Source organism: Ovis aries, unplaced genomic scaffold, assembly GCF_016772045.2.
Source record: "Ovis aries strain OAR_USU_Benz2616 breed Rambouillet unplaced genomic scaffold, ARS-UI_Ramb_v3.0 scaffold_961, whole genome shotgun sequence".
NCBI lineage: Eukaryota > Metazoa > Chordata > Mammalia > Artiodactyla > Bovidae > Ovis > Ovis aries.
In genome coordinates, this window is record NW_024599832.1 from 36,822 (window position 1) to 50,045 (window position 13,224).

Sequence of the window (13,224 nt, forward strand, 5' to 3'; positions counted from 1 at the left end):
AGGGGAGAGGAGAGGAGGCCTCCAAGCTCTCGCTCCTGAAAGTGTCTGTGGACAATCATCCCCTCCTACCTTTTGAGAATTTGCTGCTTCTCAGGAGAAGGCGATGGCGCTCCACTCCAGTACTCTTGCCCGGAAAATACCAGGGACAGAGGAGCCTGGTGGGCTGCCATCCATGGGGTCGCACAGAGTCGGGCACGACTGGGTGACTTCACTTTCACTTTTCACTTTCCTGCCCTGGAGAAGGAAATGGCAACCCACTCCAGTGTTCTCGCCTGGAGAATCCCAGGGACAGAGGAGCCTGGTGGGCTGCCATCTATGGGGTCGCACAGAGTCGGACACGACTGAAGCGACTTAGCAGCAGCAGTTCTTTCATCCATGGCGGCGAGAAGCCCCTGCTCAGGCTGAGTGTCGGCGCTGTGGACACCGAGCTGTTACATCCCAGCCTCAGAACCCAGTGGATTTGCTTCTTGGTTGCCGTGCGTCCTTACATTTTATGATTGCACCCAGTGCCTGCTCATACTTGCCTGCATTTTATTCCCCCTTCCAGCTGGTGCCTTCAGGTGGCTGCCTGAGGCTGACCCCTTAACTGTTATCTGCTCGTCTCTCTTGCGGGGTTTGGGAGTGCGGTTCACACTGGCCTGGCCTTTGCTGCCTCTCCCGAGGAGCCCCGCCTTTACAAAGGCTCAGATAAGCTTTGAAAGGTCAGAGGATGAAAACCATCTTGGCATTTGATGCGTATTTGCATATGCATTTAACTTGCTTGGGGAAGATAAAGAGGAGCTATTACCCAAGCAAATATAATAGTTGTCCTAATTGGCGATGACGCTGGGATCGGCGTTTGAGGAGCCTCAGAGTCAGCATGCCACACAAACGTTTGTGCAAGGTGTGACTACTGATGGCACCTGCTTGCCTTAATCAGCTGCGTTATGATTCTCACTCACGCCTGTTCCCCTGGGCCTTCGTGGTTACAAGCACAGACAGCAGCCCTTCATCGTGCTGAGGGACAGACACAACCAACAGCCATACCCAGGCCCTGGATCCCAAGTCTGGTCCTTGGGTGTGAGCTGAGCGGGCTTGGCAAACCTTTCCTCTGAAAGGCCAATGGCAGCCGCCACAGGCTTTGTAAAGCTGGTTCCAAGGAGGCTGGCCCCAGGGGCAGCGTGGACAGCAGTGTGGCTGTGCGCCTAGAAAGCTACGGAAACCGGCTGACCACCTGCGAGACGCTGAGAGCATTTTAGAAAACAGAAGTCAGTGGGAGAGCGCAGGGCGGGCGGCTGCTGGAGGCGCCACGTGGGGATTCTGAGATCATGCACCGCTGACCCCTTCTGACACCCAGAGGCTTTTATTTTCTCGTTGTATTTCCAGGTCTTAGCTCAGCAGCCAGGGTGGCTGAGGAGGGTGTTTCTGAAGACGGGGTCACCGGGCATGACCGTTTTCCTGCTGCTCCCGTCTGCACTTTACAGCGGCTCTCGGGCTGGAAAGGCAGGGCTTGGAGACGCCGCAGTGAGGGGGCGGCCACACAGGCCACACATGTGCCATCTGGCCCAGAAGAGGCCTGGGGGGCCCTATTGCACACCGTTAACTGAGGTCGCTGCTGGGGGGAACGATACGAGGAGGCCAGCAGCGTCATCACACCCGATCAGCACCCGTGAGACAGCTGTTATTCACAGATAAGCCGGTAGGTGTGTGATGGCCAAGTTACGAATCATTAGGCCCCGGAATGATCCGCATGGTGTGTCTCGAATTCCTTGAACCACCTTCCCCGGCCCACGATCCTCACAAGGGGCTCCTGTTTCACCTCCAGGGGCCCCAAGAAAGTTCAGGAGGAGAGGGCGGCACGGGGTGAGGAGGCTGCCCAGGGATGGGTTCTCTCACAGCAAAGACGTGAATGAGCTTCTCATTTAGAGTCTTCAGGTGTCCATACTCACCGTGGACAGCTTTCCCATCTGCCTGGATCAGCAAAGGTCTGGAGGTGCTCAGCGCCCCTCCGCCTGCCCCCCAAGCCTGGGCGCCAGCCCTCAGCTCCCACCTGCTGTCAGCGTCTCCCCTAGCGTTCCAGGCCCTGCCGGATGCTCATTCGTCATCCAAACAGCCCCCGAAGTGGACTTTGCAGGGTCAAGAGAGACAAGAATGTGGGGTGTGCTCAGAGGCGCCCGGGTCGCTGGGCCCTCGAGTGAGGAGCAGAATGGACCCTGTCGGTGCTCGCATCCTGACCCTGAGCCGCCTTCCAGGTTCTCCTGCCATTTCCCGTGCTGTTGGCTGTCTTCCAAAGAGACGCTCGTCCCGTAAAACGAGGACCCACCTGCTGCTCTGGGCTGTGCTGGGGTCCCCGGGGCCCGAGGGTCAGGAGGGAGCATCTGGAAGGGTGTCCAGCTCTGGATCCAAAGCCTGACGGGCCCTCCTGTCATCAGGGTTGGGCCCGGTGCCCGTGAGGGCGGCCTGCTGAGAGCTCAGAAAGGACTCAGCACAGAGCACGCTTGCCGGAGGAGGAGTTCCGCTCCAGGGCCCGGCGAGGTCCTTCCTGGGCCTGGCGAGGTCTTTCCTGGGCCTGGCGAGGTCCTTCCTGGGCCTGGCGAGCTCGTTCCTGGGCCTGGCAAGCTGGCTGTCTCACACACGCGTGTCTACGGGACTTCCAGTCCTGTCCTCTGTGGACTGAGGGTTCCTGGCGGGAAAGACGAGGCTCCGTCTTCAGCAGGCGCTCACTCCTGTCGAGCCCCTGCTCCCGGAAGGCGGGGCTGCGGGTTTACAGGGTCTGACCTGCCGGTGGCCTGCCTTCCCATGTGGGCAGGGCCTGGCTCTGTGGCCGCTGCCGAGCGTGGTGTTTGCGGCTGGGGACGTGGAGGCCTGGCACAGAGCCTGCGATTCTTGTCCGCGCTGATGGGGTGAGCGTGCTGGGCTGGCGCCAAGTAGGTGCGCGTTATGCGCGGGAATTCACACGCCCCGGCCCACACCACCACTCACCCACCTCCCAGCCCTCGTGGGCAGCAGAAGCTCCAGGAAGGCTCTGGGGGCGGGAGAGCCCGGCCTCCGGTGAGGGGCAGAGCAGAACCACGGGAGAGCGGTGCCTTCGCCAGATTTGAGGAGGCCTGGCGCCCGGTGCAGGAGAGAAGCTCTCCCCTTCTCCCCAGATGGCCTCGAGGGAAGACTGACTCAGAGGGGGCACAGGGCGGGGCTGAGTCACAGTCAGGAGTGCGTCTTGGTGCGTCTTGAATCTCCTCTGCGAACTTGGAGCAGAAGCCCTGAAGGCGCTCTCCACGCCCTGCCTTCTGGTGGGGGTGCCGGCCACCCTGTCCTCGACGGGGACACGCGTGACTGGGCCTTCTGACAAGGCCGTGGCGGGAGGCGCCAGGGGCCCCGTGGGGGTGACGGGGTCCCAGGAACTTGTGCGTGGGCGCCACGCGCACTGGGGCGGCCTCAGAGCTGAGCGGGGAGTGTCCTCCGGGTGCTTTCCTTCAGATAATTTTGATATGAAAAGGAGCAGTTTATACAGTGGCCCTTGCTTACTCTGCTATATTTAGCTGTTTAAAAAAACCTTCTCTCTGATCTGTTTCATGGGAACAGTCCGCTGCCTGGCTCCTCTGTGACCCACTCCGGGTGTGACGACCCAGGCTGGCCCCGTGGACAAACAACAAGCGTCCTTGAAGGTTAGCAGGAGTCTCCGGTCAGGGAGGGTGATCGTACTCCATGCGGTGGGGAGGAAGGAGGAAGGCAGCTGCTCTGAGTGACAAGGAGGGCAGAGAGAGTGTCTCGAAGGACGGCTCTCTGCTCCCTGCCGCCCTGGTCCACTGGAGTGAGGCCGATATGAGCAGGGGGGCATGGGGGTGACCGGGCCTCAGGGGCCTCCGCTCAGGGGTCCCTCCACCTTCGCCGGCGGAGATGGTGGACCATGCGGCCCTGGCTGGAACCTGCTCCCAAGCGATCACGTGCTTTTGTTTTTGTCTCATTTTAGAGCTGTTTCTGCAGCTTGTTACAATTCATGCGCTATAGTGATGTGATCAAATATACGCTTATACCTAATTCATAAATAAGTGAGTATACACCTTCAGGGTAGAGATATTCAAAGATTTTCCAGGAGGAGGGGTAGAGAATTCAGAAGTTTGGCAGCCGCTATGTCGGTGGACACATGTGGATGGCTTGGCCCCTGACATCATAAGTGCACCTGCCCCCAGGAGGTGGGAGATGTGGGGCCTTGCAGACGAGTGGCTGCTGTCGGGACAGGGGGCTCTGGGGCTGCCAGCTCCCACACCAGGGGCCCGGGCATCACCCCAGGCCACCCTCCCGGCCCAGGCTCTGCAGAGCTGTCTGCTGAAGCATCAGAGCCCCTCGCAGCCAAGTCCATCCTGACCTGGCCGCTCTCAAGTTTGGCTTCCCTTCTTCCTCTAGGGAGGTTCAGCGTTTTCCTGCAATAAACGTCTTCCCCTTTCTTTCTCCCACAAATAGGTTCATCAAAATAAAAACTCAAACAAACAAAATGAATTCATCACACAGAAAGAAAAAAGTGTGACCAAAGATAGGACTGATGTGTGTCCCGTGTCCACGATCAGGCTTGCTGGGTTTGGGGTTTGGGGTTTGGGTTTCACTTTGACGCTGGTGAAGGCTGGATGGAATCCGCTTGTGAACTGAGGCTGTACAAAGCTGGCTGGGGTTTCAACTGGGGTCACTTGAAATCTGCAGCTCAGCTGAGAAGAACCGGCATCTGGACAGTGTTGCATCTTCCGAGGGACGAGGTGTGTCTCTCCACTAGCTCAGGATGTGCGTCCCCACTGAAGAGCTGCACGGGTCTTACGATCCCGTGTTGGGGTCAGTCACATGTGATACCGAGGCAGGTGGTGCTGTGTTTTTAGTTAAAATCCCCAGTTGTTCCTCATTCATTGCCATGCAGTCATTTCCTTGTGTTCACAGAAGATGGGTTCCAGGGCCCCTGAGGGTGCCCAAATCCAAGAAGACTCAAGTTCCTCTATAAAATAACCTACACGCATTTTCCCATAAGCTTCAAGTCATCTCCAGATAGCTGCTAATACCAGATCCAGAGTGCATGTTATACAGATGCTGGTAAATGAAATGCTATACATACAGTTCCCAGCACATGGGAAATTCAAGGTTTGCTTTTTGGAAATTTTTGGAATTAAAGAAGTATTTTTGATCTGTGGCTGAATCTGAGGATGCAGAACGCGTGGATACAAAGGGCTGACTATGTAAAGAAGTGCACTTGGTTTTCAGGTTGATTTTGTGCCCCGCACTCTCGGTATTCTAACTTGTCAATTCTTGCATCGTTTTACGTAGAGTCCGTTGGACTTTCCGCATAGCTGATTGTGTTGTCTGTAAATAAGACAGGTTTTGTTCTTCCTTCCTAATCTGGGTGCGTTTGATTTCCTTTTCTTGCCTGAATGGACTCGCAGCCGCCTGGCACAACGGTGCACAGAAGCAGTGAAAGCCGTGGCCTTGTCCTGTTCTTGATTTAGGAGCAAAGCCGTCAGCATCGCACCCTCAGGCGCATCTTGCAGAACGAGGAGGCTCCCCTCCTGCGTCTAGCCCACTGTGGAGCTGGATTTTGTCGGGTACTCCTGTGTCCACTGAGATCATCAGGCAATTTTTCCAGTTTATTAATATGGTAAAATATGTTGATCGATGTTTGAACGTTAAACCAACCTTGCATTCCTGGGTTAAGCCTCACTTAGTCTTAATGTATGTGTTACACATAGTATTTGATTTGCTGACATTTCGTTTAGAATGCTTGCATCTGTGTTCATACAGAAAGATACACACGTTCTGTGGCCCAGAGTACAGTCTCGGTGAGTGTACTTGAACGGGACGGATGTTCCGTCAGTGTCAGCTAAGGTTGGTTGATACTTCTGCTCAGGTCTTCTATATTTTTTCTGATTTCCGTCTATTTGTTTAATCATTTCAGAGAAGACGTTTCTGGTATCCCCAGCCTTGTGAGTTTTGTCCTGCTTTGCTGCGTGTATCTGGAGCCCTGTTATTGAAGGGACGCCCTGCAGGGTTGCTACACCCACTCCCAAACCGCTGCTCAACGGCCTGGCTGCTCTGGGAACATCCTTCATTTTGAAATCTCTTTTTGTTTGGTACTGAAGTCATCATCACAGCTTCTCTTGACAGACGTTAGCATACCTGTTTCCATCCTTTCTCTTCTAACCATCAGGAGATACTTCCTAGGGATGTGAAGAAAACGGACTCTAAATGGCCAAAAATCTGCTTGTTTGGGATATTTTAAAAAATAACTGGTTATGTGAAAACTTGAGTTTGGTGTAAGCAGGGTTTTGAGCTAATGGGTCTTATTGTGAAGAAATAAAACAGGGGCCGATCCACAGAGGCTGGCATTTGGATCATTCATATAATCTGTCAATAATCAGAGAGTTAAATCAATTTGTCAAGAAGGAAAATTAATTCATTTAAAATTATCAGAAACTCTACAGACAGCACAAGTCATATCCGGAAATTGGTAGTTTATTTTCAAATTTTAGAGTCTAGGTTGACTGTATTTATACATCAAAAATCAGCTTGACCCTTATCAGTCCCATGAGGATTTTGTTCCTATTAGAAGCCACATAGTTTAGAGCAAGCTGGAGCTGGGGTAGGAAACTCAGAAAACTGGAAAAAGGAATATGGCTCATTCACAGTCCTCAGGGTTCACCAGCCCAAACAGGAGCTGCAAGTGTCTATTAAACTCGGCCGGCTTCTGTCTTTAGGAGACACTGTCACCCTCCTCACAAGCCAGGAGGATGCCGCAGATGCATCCCTGCCTGAGAGGAGCCCCGGGAAGGCAGACCAGTGTCCAGCACACAGTGGGCACGGTGAGACCCTGGCACAGGAAGCAACAGGTTAGCAGCAAGGTAAGGTGTGTGAGATTAAAGATGCTTGCTTCTTGGAAGAAAAGCTATGACCAACCTAGACAGTATATGAAAAAGCAGGGACATCACTTTGCTGACAAAGGTCCGTCTAGTCAAAGCTACAGTTTTTCCACTACTCATGTATGGATGTGAGAGTTGGATCATAAAGAGTCTGGGTGCTAAAGAATTAATGCTTTCAAACTGTGGTGTTGGAGAAGACACTTGAGTCTCTTGGACTGCAAGGAGATCAAACCAGTCAATCCTGAACATTGAAAGGAAATCAGTCCTGAATATTCATTGGTAGGACTGATGCTGAAGCTGAAGCTCCAATACTTTGGCCGCCTGATGCGAAGAGCTGACTCATTGGAGAAAACCCTGAAGCTGGGAAAGATTGAGGTGGGAGGAGAAGGGGGCAACAGAAGTGAGGTGTTTGGATGGCATCACTGACTCAATGGACATGAGTCTGAGCAAACTCCAGGCGACAGTGACGGACTGGAAGCCTGGCGTGCTGCAGTCCGTGGGGTTGCAAAGAGTCGGACACGACTGAGCAACCGAACAACAACAAGGTGTGCATTTGAGCCACGCACGCGTCCAATCAAGTGCGGTCTTCAGGCTACGACCCTCTCTCTGGTGTTACGATGCTGGTGTCTCAGCGTGTTGGGTTTTATAGCTCAACTCGACAGATTGTAGCTGGTTAGTGCTTTGGCAAACATCTTTCCTGACTCCAGACAGGCCTTTCTAACTGACGTCTTCAAGCCTGGGAACGAACCGAGTCCCTGGCCACGGGATGTCAGGAGTCCCTCACCATTGCTCCCTCACGTGGCCTCCTCTAGCAGCTATTTCTGTTGCTTCATAGGATGGAACTGAACCATCAATAGTGCACTTGACTCACTAAAGCGATCTGAAGTTCACACACAGCCTCACAAGATAAAACTGCAAAAATTTCCAGCTTGGGATTATTTGCTATGGATCGCTCTCCTGTGTCACAAATTTCTGAGTTTACCCAGGGCGAGTGACACCAGGACTTAAAATAGACCAGCCAGGCATCCCTGGAATTCTTGAAGCCACAATGGGGTAACATCTCTCAGAGGGATTTTTGCAATTCTCTTGATCTTACAAAGCAGGAGGCTATTTTAAAACATTCCATCCACTGTATATAAAGCAAGCCACATTATTTAAGATAATCAGAACTTCTGTCCAGCTCAGCCCAGTTCTAGCCTCTCTGTGTTTACCCCGCAGTAGTGCCTTTGGAGCCTCTGCCCAGATGCCCACTTGAACACGTCTGCACAGACCCGCTCACGCCCACCGCGAGGCACATTCCCCTGTGGGTGTGACAGCCGCTGTCTCCCTTCAGTGCGTGCATGTGGGTTAAAACACATTAATCACTTTTCCAAATCCTTTAAGAATTCGTGTGCTGATTTCAGTAACCTAGATTTCAAAGCAGGTGGGCACTCTGCCAACAGGAGCCCGGGGTGGGATTCTGGCATTGCTTCTTGATCGTTACATGCCATTAAGGAAGGGTGGTTGAAACAAGCAGGGAGAGGCCAGTTATGCCGCAGAGAGGTGTGTGTTTAATGTCCTGTTTTTACAGCAATTTAAGGTTTTGAGCCAAGTCGTAAATATTTCTAATTTTAGCTGAGATCCTTACCCCCCATCACTGTGCCTGTCTTGGTCTGGTTCCTGTAGTCCCTTGGGTGACAGCCCAGGGGGAGGGCAGCCCCACCACCCCATGTGCGCCTGGTCACCAACAGGACTGAGGCTGCTCGAAGCTGATCCAGGTGCCTGTCAGTGCTAATGGGCTCATCACCAATAAGGAGTCAGACGGCTGACTTACGAGACGTTGGCAGGAGCAGTGACGCTAGAAAGGATCACGTGTCCAGGTTGCCTGCAGAAACAGACCCACCACCAACGCCAGCCAGGGAGCAGCTGGAGCCGCTGAGTCACCTTCGCGCAGCCTTCACGCAGCCCCGGGCGAACGCCCCTCTCTGCAGAACACAGCACGCCGTCCAGATGCCCCCACATAGCAAGGAGGGTAATGCAGAGACCCGGCGAGAGGGGGAGACTGCCGTCCTCGGGCTCTTACGGAGCCTACTCGGGAAGGAGGGGACGGCGTCGGTGGCAGATGCTGAGGGTCGCTGTCAGTGTGGACGGCCCCCAGGATCCTGGGCCACAGTCCACCTCCAGGCACTGGTCTGAGTTGAAAGGCTGATTTCCGGTCTGTTGGGAGGGACTGAGCAGTGAGAATGGGGTCTCTTTGTTCTGGAGAGGTGTCTGGAGAGCTGGCTCTGGTTTCTGTTTGTTTAGCACCTTGCCTGACTTCTCCCAAGGAATACCGTGCAGAGCGGTACTCACATGACTGACTGCAGCCTCTGGTGACCGGGGCGCACCCTGGGCCTGGCTGGCTGATCCAGGGGACATGTGCCCCAGCAGAGTGAGGAGGGTAGGGTCTCTGGTGACTGGGGCATGCCCAGGGCCTGGCCGGCTGATCCAGGGACACACACTCCCAGCAGAGCGAGGAGGGTAGGGTCTCTGGTGACCGGGGCGTGCCCTGGGCCTGGCCGGCTGATCCAGGGGACACGCACCCCAGCAGAGCGAGGAGGGTAGGGTGGAGACAGCACAGATCACCCCTTCCTGTTATGTCAGGGCCATGGAGAAATGGGCTGCAAACACGCAAGGATCCCCCTCCAGCTGCTGTGAAATGAAGGCCTTCCTCTGGAAGGAGGACCAGCCAAAGTGTCAGCTCCTTCTGTCACCTTGAGGGATAAACTGAAAACTAAGAGAGCAAGAGATGGTTGTGATACCATCTAAAACCCCTATTTCCTTTGAACCCGTGTTTCTTAACTTCAGTTGTATTTCAAATTCAACTGTTTATTTTAGAGTTAAAAAAATTTTATATGTTATATTAAAATAATTTAGGAACAGCTAAATTCTAAAAGGATTCTGATCATATTCTATCAAAACAAGGATGAGGATGTAGAAGAAAGTTTCCAGGACAATCTCAAGGTCATCACAAGCAAAAAGAGGTCATCAGCAGTCACAGGGTGGTCTGCTCTAATGATACACAAAGCAAGAGAGAGTGTTGGTAAGATCTGAGTAGAGATGTTCCACATGCTATCTGTCTCTTTTTTAAGTATTCATTTATTCATTTGGCTGCATTGGGTCTTAGTTGGGGCATGTGGGACCTGGTTCCCTGACTAGGGATGGAACCTGGGCCCCTGCATTAGGAGTGTGAAGCCTTAGCCGCTGGGATGCCAAAGAAGTCCCTGAGCTTCTTGAATATGTACATTCGTGTCTTTCATCAAATGTGGAGCCTTTTTTGGCAAACATTCTGTGCCATCCCCCTCTGTCTTTTCCTTCTAGGTTCTAATTACACTGTGTGTGTGTGTGTGTGTGTGTGTGTGAGTCACTTCAGTCATGTCCAGCTCTTTGCAACCCCATGGACTGTAGGCTGCCAGGCTCCTCTGTCCATGGAATTTCCCAGGCGAGATTACTGGAGTGGGTTGCCATTCCCTTCTCCAGGGGACCCTCCCAACTGAGAGATTGAAGCCAGGTCTCCCACTTTGCAGGCAGATCCCTTACCATCTGAGCTGCCAGGGAAGCCCCCTAATCACACTAACTGCGAGTATTTCAGTTCCCCTGAGACCTTGCTCGCTTTTCCTCGTCTTTTGGTCTCTGCTCTTCGTATTGGTTGATTTCTGTAGGTCAATGTTGACATTCACTGAACGTGTTGGAACCTCCACTCTCCTGCTATGCTTGCCTAGTATGTTTTTCTTTTTTATATTTTTAAACTCCAGAATGTCTGTTTGATTTTTAACAAATGTCTGTTTCTCTAATGAGCTTTCCTAGTGATTTCCTGTATGTCCTAGAGCAAAATGTAAGCGTTTTCCCTGCTAATTGCAGCAGCTGGGTCATCCCGGGTCTGCCTCCTGTGAAACTCTTGGGTTTCTGCAAATATCTGATTTTCTAACCCTTTTTTAGTAATCTTGGTTGGTTTGCTGTAAGGACTCTGAACTGCAGTCTGTTCCTCTTGAGACTGGTGGGTTTTCCTTTGAGCACAGGGTTGGGCTGACGGAAACTCCAGACACAGTCCCCCGGAGCACTTCCCTTCCCCAGGTGTGGGCTCCTACACGCCCCAGCTGCCTTTGGTTTCTCTCCAGTGCCTTCAGGTAGTGGTTTTCACAGCTGACAAGAGTTTTTCTTTTCTTTTCTCAGGAGTTTCCTAATGGATTTAGTGAGAGTACAGTAATACTCAAGGCGAGTAAAGATGCCACTGGCTGTTGGGCTCAAAGAATTCTGGGTAAATGCTGCAAAGTGGAAAAGTTAGAAACACGCAAAGGCCTCCACGGACATTTCCTTCCTCCCATCCAAGTACTAACCAGACCCGACCCTGCTTAGCCTCCGAGATGAGACGAGATTGGGTGCATTCAGGGAGGTATGGCACTAGACTTCCTCCCTGTGAGCCACTTCCTTCCCGTGAGCCACTTCCTTCCCGTGAGCCACTTCCTTCCCGTGAGCCACTTCCTTCCCGTGAGCCACTTCCTCCCTGTGAGCCACTTCCTTCCTGTGAGCCACTTCCTCCCCGCGTGCCGCGTGCAGTGGAGCCGGCAGCAGTCTCGGGAGTGAAGGGCTCTGTGTGCTCCTGTCAAGTGGGACTCAGACGTGGGCGGGGGAGGTGCTGAAGGTGACCGTGTTTGAGGAGGGAAGAAACCTGGGGTTCCCATCAGGTGACGTCGCAGGTTGCTACAGGAGTAGATGAAGGGACAGGAACAGGTTTGCCTGCTCTTGAAGGAAACAGAAGTATGCTTCTCACACACTGGAAGCTGGGCTCTGAGGGGATATATGTAAACATACACTGGAGGCTGGGCTCTGAGGGGCGCATGTACACACACACTCTAGGCTGGGCTCTGAGGGGCGCATGTACACACACACTCTAGGCTGGGCTCTGAGGGGCGCATGTACGGACACTGGAGGCTGGGCTCTGAGGGGCGCATGTACACACACACTCTAGGCTGGGCTCTGAGGGGCGCATGTACGGACACTGGAGGCTGGGCTCTGAGGGATGGATGTACACACACACTCTAGGCTGGGCTCTGAGGGATGGATGTACACACACACTCTAGGCTGGGCTCTGAGGGGCGCATGTACACACACACTCTAGGCTGGGCTCTGAGGGGCGAATGTACACACACACTCTAGGCTGGGCTCTGAGGGGCGCATGTACGGACACTGGAGGCTGGGCTCTGAGGGGCGCATGTACACACACACTCTAGGCTGGGCTCTGAGGGGCGCATGTACACACACACTCTAGGCTGGGCTCTGAGGGGTGTATGTACGGACACTGGAGGCTGGGCTCTGAGGGGATATGTAAACATATACTCTAGGCTGGGCTCTGAGGGGTGCATGTACGGACACTGGAGGCTGGGCTCTGAGGGGCGCATGTACGGACACTGGAGGCTGGGCTCTGAGGGATGCATGTACACACACACTCTAGGCTGGGCTCTGAGGGGCGCATGTACACACACACTCTAGGCTGGGCTCTGAGGGGCGCATGTACGGACACTGGAGGCTGGGCTCTGAGGGGCGCATGTACACACACACTCTAGGCTGGGCTCTGAGGGGCGCATGTACGGACACTGGAGGCTGGGCTCTGAGGGATGCATGTACACGCACACTCTAGGCTGGGCTCTGAGGGGCGCATGTACACACACACTCTAGGCTGGGCTCTGAGGGGCGCATGTACGGACACTGGAGGCTGGGCTCTGAGGGACGCATGTACACACACACTCTAGGCTGGGCTCTGAGGGCGCATGTACACACACACTCTAGGCTGGGCTCTGAGGGGCGCATGTACACACACACTCTAGGCTGGGCTCTGAGGGGCGTATGTACGGACACTGGAGGCTGGGCTCTGAGGGGATATATGTAAACATATACTCTAGGCTGGGCTCTGAGGGGTGCATGTACGGACACTGGAGGCTGGGCTCTGAGGGGCGCATGTACGGACACTGGAGGCTGGGCTCTGAGGGATGCATGTACACACACACTCTAGGCTGGGCTCTGAGGGGCGCATGTACACACACACTCTAGGCAGGGCTCTGAGGGGCGCATGTACGGACACTGGAGGCTGGGCTCTGAGGGGCGCATGTACACACACACTCTAGGCTGGGCTCTGAGGGGCGCATGTACGGACACTGGAGGCTGGGCTCTGAGGGATGCATGTACACGCACACTCTAGGCTGGGCTCTGAGGGGCGCATGTACACACACACTCTAGGCTGGGCTCTGAGGGGCGCATGTACGGACACTGGAGGCTGGGCTCTGAGGGACGCATGTACACACACACTCTAGGCTGGGCTCTGAGGGGCGCATGTACACAC

The 13,224-nt window shown here is 53.9% G+C and overlaps 1 long non-coding RNA gene across 2 annotated transcripts; it reads left to right on the plus strand.

Annotated features, from left to right (window-relative positions):
• Positions 1-1,102: 1,102 nt before the first annotated feature.
• LOC121818499 (uncharacterized) lies at positions 1,103-6,328 on the plus strand. Of its 2 annotated transcripts, XR_009599097.1 has the most exons (3): positions 1,103-3,644; positions 5,400-5,611; positions 5,909-6,328. It is a non-coding gene; the product is annotated as an uncharacterized LOC121818499 (long non-coding RNA). The 2 variants fall into 2 exon arrangements; XR_006058488.2 differs by lacking the exon at positions 1,103-3,644 and having other exon boundaries at positions 3,801-5,611.
• The last annotated feature ends 6,896 nt before the right edge of the window (positions 6,329-13,224 follow it).